At 34.4% G+C, this 15,115-nt stretch overlaps 1 protein-coding gene and 1 long non-coding RNA gene across 3 annotated transcripts in view; one reads left to right on the plus strand and one right to left on the minus strand.

Annotated features, from left to right (window-relative positions):
• The window catches only part of LOC100159428 (neural cell adhesion molecule 1), a 181,722-nt gene that overhangs the window by 117,498 nt on the left and 49,109 nt on the right, over positions 1–15,115 (plus strand). The gene's annotated exons all lie outside the window — the stretch shown is intronic.
• Positions 5,984–7,666, minus strand: LOC115033835. The gene is made up of 2 exons (XR_003839159.1): positions 7,421–7,666; positions 5,984–7,359 (listed from the first exon to the last, which is right to left on the minus strand). It is a non-coding gene; the product is annotated as an uncharacterized LOC115033835 (long non-coding RNA).

Genomic DNA, 15,115 nt, shown 5'->3' on the forward strand with positions numbered 1-15,115 from the left:
ATAAAAGTCCACCGATCGTCTCCATCACACGCAGAGAAACAGTTTAGAGTTTTATCGAACGACGTTTGCTGCTGCTGCTGTAGTGTCAGCGCATTAACGACGAGTCGTGCGCATGTGTATAATATGTTATACCTATATAAAGATATCGTTTCGAAGAATAGCGAAAAACAAGACGAATAGGGTGCGTGCAACAATTAAACGTAATTGGACACTAAGGTACGCTTATGTGTGCAGTGGCAGTATTATTATAGGTCCTCCTGTACGGCGCCATAAACAACCTGCGCTCGACTTGAGTTCGCCACTGTCTCTATTAACGTATTACGTATAGGTACTTTTTGCGTTGGCTGCGAGCAGGTATACTTAATTCCGATGGCCACGCGGCTCGTATAAACTTCAGTCATTTTTATAATATGAGAACTGCGTATCGACCACCGTTGTAGATGGGTATTATATTGCAGTATAGGTAGCCGGATATAGGAATATACCGCGGCAACCGCGGCTGCTAGGTATAATTAAAGCAGACACAGCGGTATCTTCGACAGAATATCAATATATGGAATCCCGGGAAGGGATACTGTACGACAATTTTAATCCGATTTGTCGGGTAAGTAGCAGTCGGAAAACTACACGGTGTGACGTGTTAAATTGTTTACAACTGTCGCCACACCCGTCCCCGACAACGACTCCGATACGCGTAATGTGCTCGAGGCAATCCATCGGATACCGTTGTCTCTATATACGCCTTATAATATAATATTATATACGTATTGTTGCCTCGAAAACATTCAGCAAGGGCCGACACCGGAAGCACTGCAGAGTGGGCGGTTCAAATCTGTAGAAAATCGCTGCGATTAATTATTTTCACGCGATTCATTCGTACAATCAATCCGTCGTCGGGTGCTGGTCAATGCCACGACGCATCGTCCTTTTATATTGATTATTGGTCCATAAACGGCCGTCGGAAGCGAGAAAAAAGACATTAAACGTTCGGTCTTTATAATTTCCCATCTGTCTTCCGAGATGGAACAAAGGACCAAACATCTTACACATAATTATGTGACTATGTATACAGAACCACTGTACATTTTCGGTAAACATTTCTAGAATTTGAAAAAAAAAGTTGCTACTATTAATTATATTTTATTGTAGTATGTATAGTTTCATTGTAAATTAACCTTCCAAATGTGTTTAATATTAAAAACGCAGTGGTTAAAAAAAAAGTAAATAAAAAATGACTTCGATTGGTCTTATTTTCAATAAATGAATGGAAACAAGTTGTACATCAATTATTTTTATTATTGTATAAAAGTTTTAAAAAAAACAATAAAATAATTTAATAGTTTAAACTTGTTTGATATTGTATTAAACAAACACAAGCATATACCTATCATATATGACACTATATACATCATAAAGATTCGTAATAGTAATCGATTTATTGAAAAGCGGCTATAATAATTACAAGTATTTTTGAATATAAATAAAATATCAATATGTATTTATGTGTCTTAAACATTGAACTGTATATATATATATATATTTATTAATATTTCATCTACCTTAAAAATGTTATAAACTGTAAAATATACCTAATAGTATAATTATATCATAAATCAATTTAAAATTTAGTAAATCTCAATACATTTTTGATGATTCGTTTATATACTCATACAAATACTTACAAACAATTTTAGGGTACAAAAAGTTTAATTTTGTAACCAAAAAACAAAATCATGTTAATTAACTATTTTATTATTAATATTATAACAGTCAAACAATTTAGAGACCGTTAAATTTGTTTTTATTTTTCATTTACGATTTACTTATACACGTTGGAATTTAGTTAGACAAACAGTCGACAATGAGTAGGGTGTCTTATTGTGTTTGAAAAATTTAATGAAAAATCGTTGCGATCGATACGCATTTCTGATTTGAACTCTGTTTATTAAAACACGATGTAGCGAGGAGATTTAATTAAAATTTAGTTTACGTTTGCCCTCGCGCAGTAACTTTTGATCGACATAATATATAGCTATAATACACAGAAAATCGACTCGTTTAAAGTAACGTCTGCGTGTGTTCGATTTTTAATCTACAAATGGGATAAACCGCGAAACTTTAAGAGTTTTTCCGGACGACTCGGAAACGCGTCTTTTATAAAAAAAAAAAAAGAATCACCTACGAATTTGACATTCGCAGAAACGGGGCGGTATACCTGCGCAAAACTACCACGGTATACCTACTTATACCTATGTTATAACTTATAATAACTAGGTACTAAATTATAATGACAATTATACCCGCTCTACCACGTCTTGTTCAGAAAATGTCTCATCGTGCCTCGAAGTGTTTCCGAGAGCACAGTGGTCGCGCGCCCGAGTTGTGTATTTTCAGTAAATAACTAATGGGCGTTTTAATTTGATTTAATCCACGCGGGTTTGACGAACGGCCCGGAGTAATTTGCGGGAGGATTATTGTTATTCTATAAACGTCCCGATAGGACGGCGCGGGGGAAAGGCTTTTGGGTATATAGCCGGGTATAGTATAACATTAACTGTGGCAGCATAATTAATCTTTTGATAAAATGCCCCGGTTCGGAGGCTGCGATGGGTTGGGAGGGAGGGAGAGATGGCGATGCTTTTGATTAATCACCAATAGAGGTATATATGTATATATATAAATACACATTATATATATATATATATATATATATATATACATTATACATACACATATATACATACATACATACTACATACTACATATATACTCATAAGAGCTCTGAGCAAGGGTAGGGTACCCTTAAGCGTTGGATACTGCTACGATGATATCCGAATGGTTTTCGGTGCGATGGTGGGGGGGGGGGTGGGTGGTGCTCCTGCACGAGTCGAGTTTCATTAGTATTTTTTCTTGTTTTTCGGTTTTTTTTTTTGTTTCATTCGGACAAACGGTGCGGGACAGCGATTTGTAAAATAAATATATACATTATACAAGCAATGCAGTTGTCGCCGTATACCGAAAACACGGTCGACCGTTGTAGTAGCTGTTATTTGCAATGATTTGTTTTCTTTTTCATATAATGTATACATAGTTAGGTACGTTCGGCGTATACATTAGATAAAAATGATAATAATAATAATAATAATAATAATAATAATAATAATAATATAAAATATAGTATTCAGTGTATCCTCACATTCGCAGGATGACGACGAACCCGCCCGTTGACGGTGACAAAACGCCGTGTCGGCGCTTTGCCCGTCCCTTATTATATTATCGCCGTCTGTATATAGGTACGACGATGGTATACATAGTCGGTCACTTGGGCTGCAGCAGTATATTATAGGCAGACACGCCATAGCGACTATAACCTTCGTTGAAAAAAAAAGGCAAAACTGCGTTGAATCGTTTTTCGGCCAAAAAAAGCCAAACAAAATATAATGCCAAATGCGTTTTTCGTTAAACTCTCTCTCTCTCTCTCTCTCTCTCTCTCTCTCTCTCTCTTTCTCTCACTCCGTCTCTCTCCATTGATGGGCCAATATCGGTGTGGCTTATTAGAATATATCACTATACAACTCGATATCGTCTACACTTAAGCATATTATTATTATTGTAATATTATTAAGTGAAATGTATGATACAATATTATTATTACTTTTTTTGGTTTTTTTTTATCAAATATTATTGCGGTTTAATGTATTGTTTTTGGGCATGCGATGATCCCCATATGTATGGCGCAATACCATCGCTAATGTTCACTGTGCCGCCCTCATTAAATCCATTAAACAAATTGTGTAACTGAACATAATATCTCATTCGTCTGTAGTCGTACACATCGCGTGGAAATGAACTCTCGTGTTCTCTGTACGATAGATTATGCTGAAATGTTAGTCATTTCTGTAGGATATATTATATTACATAATATTATACATTACAGTGGCATGTTCAGATGATTATACCCGGTAATCGGTATAAACGCAAGACATCGCTATTCATTATAAGTGCACTGATGTAGCGATTAGAATTAAAAATGTTAAACTTTAAAATTAGTATATTGTAATATTTTTTATTTATTTTTCAAGAAGATAATGGATCCAAGTGAATATGTTTATGGGGAGGTGAGGAGTAAGAGTTGACGTTTTGAAATACAAAACCATTAAATAAATGTTAAATACATGGTAAGAATTAAGTAAAACAATTAATAAATAACTACAAAACGTTATTCTCGCACAACTTTAAAATGTCAATATAAATAAATAGATACATTTTTTTCTATATTTCTTTAATTATAGGTATTACATACCTAATGTAGTATTATGTGTAAACTCGTGTAGCTGAATACTACAACAATTCATGTTAAAGCTATACAATTAAATTTACCAATAATTATTTAAAACATTATCTATTCTAATTAACATAATAAGTAATGCGATGATCCGATAAATTTGTTGAATGTATGTCTACATATTTTGATGTTGTAGAAGCCAAAATGTCATTTTTTATTTTAAGAATTTTGAAGTTACAAGTTTTATGTGGTCATTCCATTTATTATTACGTCAAATTTCTATACCTTAATATTTGTAGTTTTTTTAAAACTATTTTTACGAAAGTATGGTATTTTGGGATTTTTCTCAAGCCGGTATGTATAGTAAACGATACCGAACTTTGCGTCCCAGATCTGGCCTTTAACAACAATCCTGCATCGTCTGCAAAACAAACTGCTAGTTGTCCGTGTGTATTCTAATAATTTATTTGGTTCAAATATATATTAAAGAGTGTAGGTGGTGGACAGTAGTAGTCCCTCGAGAATCGGCTACCACATGTATTATTGAAGTTTCTTTACACAATTCATTGTTTATACTTCGAACGTGTCCTTTTCTACTTTTATATATCTGTTCGACAAATATACCTATAATTATACGTGTAGTATTATTTTTTTAAAAGCTGACTATGTAAACAAACTTTTTTCGTGACGATCAAAACATGTATATTTACCATTATCATAAATTTCCGACTTTTACCAAATGAAATGTTCATATATAAACGGATGTATATGCCCCAAAACAACCACGTCGTATATTTCGATGCAATTTATTTTCTTGAAACCCTCTACAAAAACGGTTTGATTTTATGGAAGTCGTTTACGAAATCGAAAAGGTTTTGATACAGTCATAATAATTAATACACAAAAAGCAAATGAGATGATACCATCTGTTGTTATTAACAGTGGTTTTTAGGGGTTCGTAAATCTGAACCATGTAGTTTTATAACTATATGTATAGATGTGCCAAGCCCAGTAATAATAATAAAAATAATTGATGTTGTATAATATGCCGTAATCGGTATTGGAGATTAGATAGAGAGAGTGGGATGTGAACCGATAAAATACCCCTTTTAACGGAGAGGGATGGATGTTATAAACGTGTTTCATCTATTTCCTTTTACTGTAGTGAATAGCTTTTGAGTACGATGTACATCGTCTCTGAATATCAGTTGTGTTTGGCCTTCCGTATAATCATTACATCAATTTATATACACAATACCTTACATCACGCGTGTACTATAATATGTGTAATTATTATTAACAAAATGGAAATTATCGATATATAAATTGGCTGAAAAATATCGAAAAATTGGATATTGGTTATAATATTACTATATTATTGAATAATGATAGTAAAATATAATCTTGCGCATTTTATGTACCCAGGTATACTATAATAATTTCTATTTCTTTCGTAAATTCCTCACTCGTTTTTTATATAAATGTAAAACTTGAGCAGTAAAATTTCTGATATAGTGATATATATATTGGAATATTTAAGTAAACTGCCAATATTATATCAGTTACTACCACTCAACGCAGTACCTACATAAATATTGTATTATTTCCACCTTAATGAGTAACGACTTATGAAAAACACTTTTATTCAAAAATATGATGTTCAGCTCGATACGCTTTCATCTATTTAATCTACTATCGTGTACACACTACACAACCTCATGTTTTTTTTTTGTATTATTATTATTTATATGTTTGCATAGCTAAGAGAACCCTTTGGTTCCCTCAGGAAAGAGAGACGGCGATATTATCATCGACAGAATACGTAAAAACGTTATTCCATACACGCGGCGGCTGCGTTCCTTTATGACGACGCACAGTAATTTCCATCAAATAAATGCTTTTAAGTTATCTGCGAATGAAAATCGATTATCTAACGATGATGGAACGTATTCAAAGGGTTCGAAGCGCTCAATGAGAAAATATCAAATACTCTGCGAAAATCCAATGCGCCCGTATTTTATTTTATTTTTTTTTGTGTGTGTGATGTATCTACTAGAAACGAAGTAGTTGGCTCGGATAAACCTTTCATCGGTAAGCTGTACAGACAATGTTTATGGGATATAAATATAATAATATAAATGAAAAAATAAAATATTAATTGTTTGCTCTCAAGTTTCTAAACCATATATAATTCAACATATTAAGAAGATTAAAGTACACATTTTTTCGTTTCCTCTATCCTAAATTTTATATTTATTTTTCGCTCAAGTTAATGGTAACATAGTATCATAATATAAAACGTGGCCAAGCGTTCGTGAATAATAACGTAGGTACATAGTTTTTATCGTCTAAAAACCATCATAATTACTTAATACATAAAATACAAATATAGAAGCTAATTCACTTACAGATGGTTTAAGACGGAATTTCTTGTTTGAAAAACTGAACGACTGAATAATTATAATAACTTTCCTTTTAATAGTATTATACCGAACGACTTTTGGAACCGAACGGGAAAAACGCATAGAAAAAAATTCGATCAACGCGTTTTTCTCTAGCAGCTGTCTCTTTCGATAACTGGTGCGTTTGCGATTAAACGTTTTTTTTTTCAGTTTTTGTTTTTTGTTGGCGACCCGCGCGTCCACCACCCGAATTTCGTTTTTTTTAATAATATATATAGTATTAATCGTTATCATCGATCCTTTTATGATAATATACATAATATAATATTATATAATTGTATTCCCTCCAGACGAACTACGTTTGCATTTATCGAGTTCATTCGGGAAAAGTATATATTTTTATATCGCGACATACAAACCAATCGTCCTGCAATATGTGATCCATTAGAAGCCATCTATTTTCATTTGATAGTTGCATGGCACGCACTCGCCTCGTACCTGATGGTATATTATACACGCCACATTACCGTGGTCACGGTTATTACCGTAGGGAAATATTCATTACTATACCGTTTTCCCACAATCATTGTAGTTGTATTCGGAGATCGTCCTACGGGGGATCTTCCGAGTGCGTCCTAAAATTATGATACCTGGATAATGTTCAGAGTGCTTCTGTAAAAAATATATGACCTGTAGTGTATGCGTTCCAAACTGAAAATTATTTTTATCTTACTCAGTTCATTGTAATATGTCCGTACCAGTTGAAACAAGCTACATTCCCCTGGGTGCACCACGAAGGGGTGATCTAGCCGAATTATGCACACAATTTGATCTTTATTTTAAAATGTTACATTAAGTTATTTTCAATAATGTGGTCGTTTTAAAATAATTGTGATCTGTACTCTTTTTTTCTTTTGATGAAAACATAAAAAATTTAATTTTGATTGATTTTTAAAATATGACATATTCATGACATAAATGTCTGATATTGTCCTTTAGGAATGTATTTATTTTTTTTTAATTGATTGTTTTAAATATTTTGGTTGTTTGATAAGAAGATTGAATTAAAATTGTGCATAAATTTAAATTTTATTCGATTGATCTAAAATTAAATATATGTCCATAAATCTACAATCATTATCTTACACGATGAATAAAATTACGAATTATTGTTATAATTATAATATATGGATATTAGGATTTACCAAAAATATCAGCTATAAGTTTATGAACACACTATCGTTCAATTAAAATTGAACAATTTTTAAAACTGGACTCACTCTATGCTCGTTATATGGTACGGTTGGCATATTTCCAGGTGCAGAGTCCCAATAAAATATTTCGGGACGGCCAATAATTGTTCCAGAATTGAACTTCAACGCTTTATTTTAAAATGTTGGTTTTGCTTAAACATTTCAAGTAGAAAAAAAAAATGTAATATTTTTTTGACAAAATATAAATATTCAAATATGATAAAATAATCAAGTTGATTACCTCTTGATTCACTGACGAAATCTCTTTTAAAATTATTTTCCCGACTCAGTGATAACTATTACTGAAGAAATCTTCACTATTTTACAGTTCTCCGTGACGAAAATTCGTACTATCACTTATTGGATAATAATCTTGTCGTTTACTCATCCCGATTTGTAACACTGTGATAGTTTTTACCTAAAAAGCATAAAATCATGTGTATGGTATGATAGTTACGAAAAAATATAGAATTTAAAAAAACTGGTTGTGGATGTCGTAGAGTAGTGGTAATAGAATGATATTTGCCATAAAAATTATAATAATTATAAAAAAAAAACACCTTTTTTTCTGTTTAATTAATTAAAAAAAATCTACATTCGCAGAGGTCCAGCGGGTATTTGTATCGATATCGAGTCAACTCGCGTATACACATCGTGGATAATGATATCTTCTTGCCGATAGTACCTATATAGTACCTATATGTATGTTATAATAATCTCAAGACAACGAAGACAAAACAAAAAAAACCGTTTAAATACACGCCGATTTGTCATCGTTTCGACGACCAGTCACTATAATATTTAGACATTTGTATACAGACGTCCGTTTCACGCTTATTTACGTGTTTGTATGCGTTTGTATACTGCGGACGTGAATAAATGTTATTTAAATGCATTTTGGTAGTTATTATTATTATAACTATTTAATTTTTTTTTTATTCATAGTTCACGCCGCGTTCTTTTCATTTATATATTTATATTTCCACCTGCGCGTATGTGATATATATATAGATACAGGTATATAATACGAGGGACACAACGACGTATTATTATAATGCCGTCGCATTAACATGATACAATCATCTCCGACCCACCCACCCCCCTCCCCTGACAACACACACACACACAGCCTGAGCTGGTTCTCGACGACAATATAACATCCACTGGTGTGTTACAATACCATACCATACGATACACACACACACGCACACACACATTATACGTGCACTTCCCACTGGCAATTTGTCATCTCTGTGGATTCAGTAATCATTTTCGTCCGGCGACCGGGCGGTGGGCGGCGGCGACCGCGGCGCGTATACGCATCGTCGTGAAGAAAACGCGCGCGTCCTTAAAGGATACGCCTCGGTATCGTTTGATTAATAGCTCCTGTAAAATATCAAAAAACCGAGCGCCCCCCCGCGGCGGCCGTGCTCGCGGAACGGTTATGGGCACTGATTTATGTACAGGTGGGCCACCTCTTTCATATATAATATTATCATCGTAGGTATACCCAAACAGTATTGTTGATGTGCGCTTATAATACGAGTTTACGCGTTGGCCCGTTCGTATTAATATTATTCACAGGGGACCGGGTTAATCTACGAAATTTGTATTTATAATAATAAAAATAATATGACGCCACGCGTCCTATAATATTGTAATGCGCATGTTGGCTCGGTCGGCACTACTACTACAACACACGCGACATATTAATAATATTATAATATGATAATATATACGCACGGTCCGAGACGATGGTGGTATGTAAAACGCATAAAATATGTCCATAGTCGTGTTCGGTTGTCAGGCCCACCTGCGAGATGGAGACGCGACCGCGGCGGTATTTAACGTATACCTGGTATACGGGCGCAGACTGAAAAGTAGCTGTCCGCTGCCAACAACGGCAGCTGTGGCTACAGCGGTCGGACGACGACGTCGATGATAATAATAATATATTATTATTGTCATATATATACCTACCGCGGTCGTAGCTGTGCAGAGGAAATTTTCAGGTGGGGGAGGGGGATCGATGATTAAAAAAAATTATGTCCTTACAATATTATTAAAGGTATGGGTGGACTAGCGCAGATAACGACGAATTTAATATTTTAAAATATATATTATATTAATTTAACACTAGCTCGAATTCAGCTGTTGTACCACATATTATTATTATTTTGTCATTAAAGTTTACGAAAAATAACTCTACTAAAAAACACTGCACAAACTATACGAAAACCTATTTGTTTGATTTCTGAGAATGCCAACCACAATGTTTGTGCACGCAACATATGCGATACACGTCGCGTGTGTCTGATGGAACTCGCAAGTCTATTAACACTCAAACCATAATAATTCAAAACCAAACCAATCTCATTTCTACTTTGAAATTCGATGTTTGAATAGAAAAACACGACGCAGCTTCGAATTATAAATGCGAGTATCGAAGCGAACAAAGCAGCGTAGGTAGTTGAGTTATGGAAAGTTTATTTTACAAGTAATTTAATATTATGAATAAATATAAACTATATTTTTAATTTTGTATATACGCAGTACTGTGCGGTAATATCATTATAATATGCAACGAGCCATAATTATTATTCTGTAATTATTATTGTTATGATACAATTAAGTAGTGCTTATTATAAAAATATGACAGAAGGAGAAAGAAAAAAAAAAGAGGTAATTGGGAAAGGGGGGTAATCTGGCTACCACACCAACCCCTTCGTGTGCGCACAAGGGGGTGCGGGGTTTGCGCGTATAATACACCAAGTACCCGTCTACTGACAAAGTGCAGTTGAAAGTGGTTATCGGAGACGCGCACACGTTTATGTTAATGCATTTGATGCGTCCTTTTATGTTTTATTACGACGAAGTTGAACATAATAATATTATATTGGTAGGTGCCTATCTGTATTATTCAACTCAAGATTAGTATGCAAGTCGGCGACGACGATATACCGCGTGTCTATATAATAATATAATGGATATATATATATATATATATATACGTATAGGTACACGCACGCGTCTATGATGATGAGTTTATCAAATTATTATTAACGTATATTATTAAAATACCGTCCGGAGAGCCGCCGCTTGCCGACCGGTAATTCTATATACGTACTTTATACTACAGCCACATTGGCATAGTCGTAGGGGTGTTTTGGATTTTGAATCAACCCCCCCCCCTCCAATCGTATTTATTCAAAAAAATATACTTGTTATAATATTATGTGCTTTACATTTCTACAAAATATTTTATGGTTCTATTTCATATTATATTATTTACCTGATAATATATGAAGACTGATGGCTTCAATAGAGTATGCAAAGACCCCCACAATTTATATTTTAATATAAAATAAAAACATCCTCCTCCCCTGAAAAAAAAAAAAAAAAATTAAAAATGTCAAACTACGCGCCTGGGTACAGATAGAACGTGTTTTATGACCAAGATGAAACGGCACAACGCTCTCGTAATATATAATATAATAAATTATTACCTACATCGAGAAGTCGATAATTACAATTATTCTATTATTGTTCGGTCCGAATGCGTCTGGCGCCCGCGAGCATGCGGCGCATGATGTGTTAGCGTTTTGGTTTTTTTTTTCATTTTTTTTCCTCCCCATTATTTACCTATGCGTTCAATCGCGTATTTATCGGTGGGACGAGTTCATTATTTATCGTCGCGTAAACGATTGCGGACGACTAGCGGAAATTAAATTTAAATATAGATACTAATTGTTAAACAGACATTATTCAGCGACCGAAACGTTTCGAACACACGTTGGAGTCGAGTATATAGGACGGTACGTTTAGCCGTCAGGGTGTTTTATTCGTTCGCCGATTATAAATGATTCATGATAATTTGCTGTCAATAAAAATGCCGAACGTTTAATTATTGATACCGGCACGCTGTCGGGTTCGTACTACGTAGTATGAAAATAGTGGAACGCTATAGCCGAAAGAATATCATATATTATTATTATTATTATCATTATCATTATAATATTATTATAACAGATTATTATCGTGCAAACATATGTGATTCCGACGGATAAAATATCTGCCCGAAATATAACGTTTTAATCAGGGGCTGGAACCTTGATGATTTTTACGGTTCCTATTTGGTTACCAGAAAAACTAAAATTTCGGTTTCGGTTCGGTTCCCAGGAAAACTAAAATTTATGATTCGGTTTCTTTTCGGTTTTTAAAAATAAAAAGATTAAAGATTTGATACCCGTTTTGGTTTTATACTTATGTAAAAGTATTTGTAAAGTAAAAGTAGGGTTCCGGTTTCTAAATTAATTTAAAAAGGGGTTCCGGTAAGGTTCTGGTTTTTAAAATTTTAAATAAGTTATAGTTTTGGTTCCCAATATTCAAAGGGTTCCGGTTCCAAAACTGGTTCTTTTTGGTAAGGTTCCAGTCCCTGGTTTTAATATTATTAAATAATATTATACTATACGTCACGTGATAATGTGATAATATTATCGAGTTGTAATGATAATAGATAATATTATTACTACAATTATTATTATTGTACATTATCTCAAACAATAAGCCATCGACTCCACAATAGTCACATAATATTATAATTTATTATCATCATCATCATCATCATCTATACGATTATTATTATTCCGCAAAACAGTATGGCTTTAACCAGGTCGCGGTTGTGCGGTATAAATACACGCCACCGGTAGAAAGCTCATCGTATATCGTTCAGCAGTACCTAAGTATATTGAAGGGCGATCCATTGTGGCTATACTAATTTTCCCGAAGGAAATAAAAAAAATCTTTTGTAATTCAAAGTAATTATAACACTACATTTATTTTAATATTATAATAATATAATAGATTTTTTTTTATCGTAGCTAGGCAGTGGCTTAATATGCACCTACTACTTCTCAATGATAATCTATATTTTTAATTTCTTAATAAGAAACAGAATATTTTTTTAATAATTTAGATTAAAGCATATTATTATCAACTATCAATCATATTATTATTTTAAAGCGCAACTGAACAAAGTACAATGGAAAGGGATATTCTGCTAAAATTATGTGGGCACTCGATGTGCTAAAAGTTAAAAAAAAAAAACCTATTTAAAATAAATCGCAATAATATATTTGTATATTTTGTAAAAAATGATATTATATAATATCGGAGGAAGTACTTGTTGAAACTCGATGAAAACGTTGTTAATTTTCAAGTACGAAAATCGAATAGGAAAATAACGCGCCAGGCTGTCAAACCGACCACTCATCACGCAGTAAGTGATCATCGCAACAATATCATATTACGATGATAGTATACTATTATCACGATCGAACGACGACGGTGCTGCAGGCCCGGATATTGTATAGTAACCGCGTTTACGTATATTATGTATATGACTGTTGTACAAGGGCACTATATAATATTATATAGGTAGTATAAGGACTGAGGACTAATATTGGCACTGTCGCGCGATGACACGTCATACCGTCCGGTCCGCATCTGGATGTCCGACGACCACGCGATTTCGGCGTAATCAAATTTTTCTCCCGTCGGCAGGATAATAATATAATATAATAATAATATCCTTTCGAAGGGCCACGGCGGCGGTTCGGGTGACCACGCCCAGCGCACCCGCTGGAAAACCTGCTGCAATCACCCCTATATACGCACGCGGATCGGATAGCGTTATGTGTCCGTCCGTATATATTATTATATAGAACGCTGCACGATACGTATAATACTATAAACCTTTTGTATATACTTGTAGCGGTGGTTTGGTGCACTCGGAAAAGCCGAGTTTATTTTGTTTTCTCCGCGCGCGGTCGCGTCTCTTTCGCGCCGCCTCGACGTCTCGCCGTTGCCCGCTCCGTGTCTCTTTTCCGTACGCGGGGAGATAGATCCGTCGTCGTCTATCGTTCGACGACGGCGATTATCTCAAGTTTATTGTACGGCGACCCACAAATAGTATATATATAATATAATATGTATTATATATATATATATATATATATATGTAGCGTACTCGTATTATATGGTTAGGGCTCAGCCAGCCAGTTTTCCGCCGCGGCCGCTCCCCTCGGCCGTTCCTCTTTTTCGTCCTTATCGATGCATAATAATAATAATCCCATACAAAAATCCTATCACGTAATTACATTTTGGTCTGTGGTGGCGGTCCCTGCTGCAGCGTTCCATGCTTGTGATATAACATATATAGTTTGGCCTCTCGACGTTATTATCTCTCTCTCTCTCTCTCTCTCTCTCTCTCTCTTTCTCTCCCTCTCTCCCTCCCTCTCTCTCACTCTTTCCGTTTCCTCTACCGCCGCTCTCACCCTTCCGCGGAGAAAACAGAATCGTATTACGACTTACGAGATTATTGCTTTTCAGACCACAAGCGGTAAAATATATTACACACGACGATGACGTATACACACAGTGCATTCCTATGAAAATACAACAAATTACTTTACTGAAAATGATTTTTCTTTATTAATGCCCCTATCTCTCTGCACCTCACGTAACTTTAATACTTTCTTTACCTAACATTATTTTTTATTCGAGTTTTATTGTGATGTGTGTACCACGAACACTGTACAAACGTACTAGTATATATACCTACGGTAAAGTACTTATATACATTTGACATGACCGACTGTTTTGAAATAACTTTGAATTAACCTCGCATCGTGTTTATGAGCCTCGGAAATTCTATGGTGATATAATGGTTATGGACATAATAATATACAAACACGAAAAACGACATTCGACAACGCACTGTTGTGTTACAACGCGTATGCCGTTTAATCGTATATAACGCGTTTCAAAAATAAAAAAAAAATTAACACGAACAATTTCATATAAATCTTTCTCGAACATAGCCAAACGTTAGTAATTTTTTTTCCATTCCGAGTTAAACCGCGCCGCCTTGTAAGGACTTATATTGGTACACGAGAGTACACGACATGAAATTATAGGCACCTAAGGCATTGTCAAAACAATTATACAATACACTATTATCGCGAGTATCAGTTTCAAGCTGCAGTGGTACAGCGATATATATAACGACATAACGTTTATTTTTTTAATAGTGTATATTACCATATCGTAGCATATTTCACTTGACCTTCGTCGTTTGTGGAAAAATAAAGCCATATAACCGTGAACGGGCCCGA

The sequence above is a fragment of the Acyrthosiphon pisum genome, chromosome X, assembly GCF_005508785.2.
Source record: "Acyrthosiphon pisum isolate AL4f chromosome X, pea_aphid_22Mar2018_4r6ur, whole genome shotgun sequence".
NCBI classification, from domain to species: Eukaryota; Metazoa; Arthropoda; class Insecta; order Hemiptera; family Aphididae; genus Acyrthosiphon; species Acyrthosiphon pisum.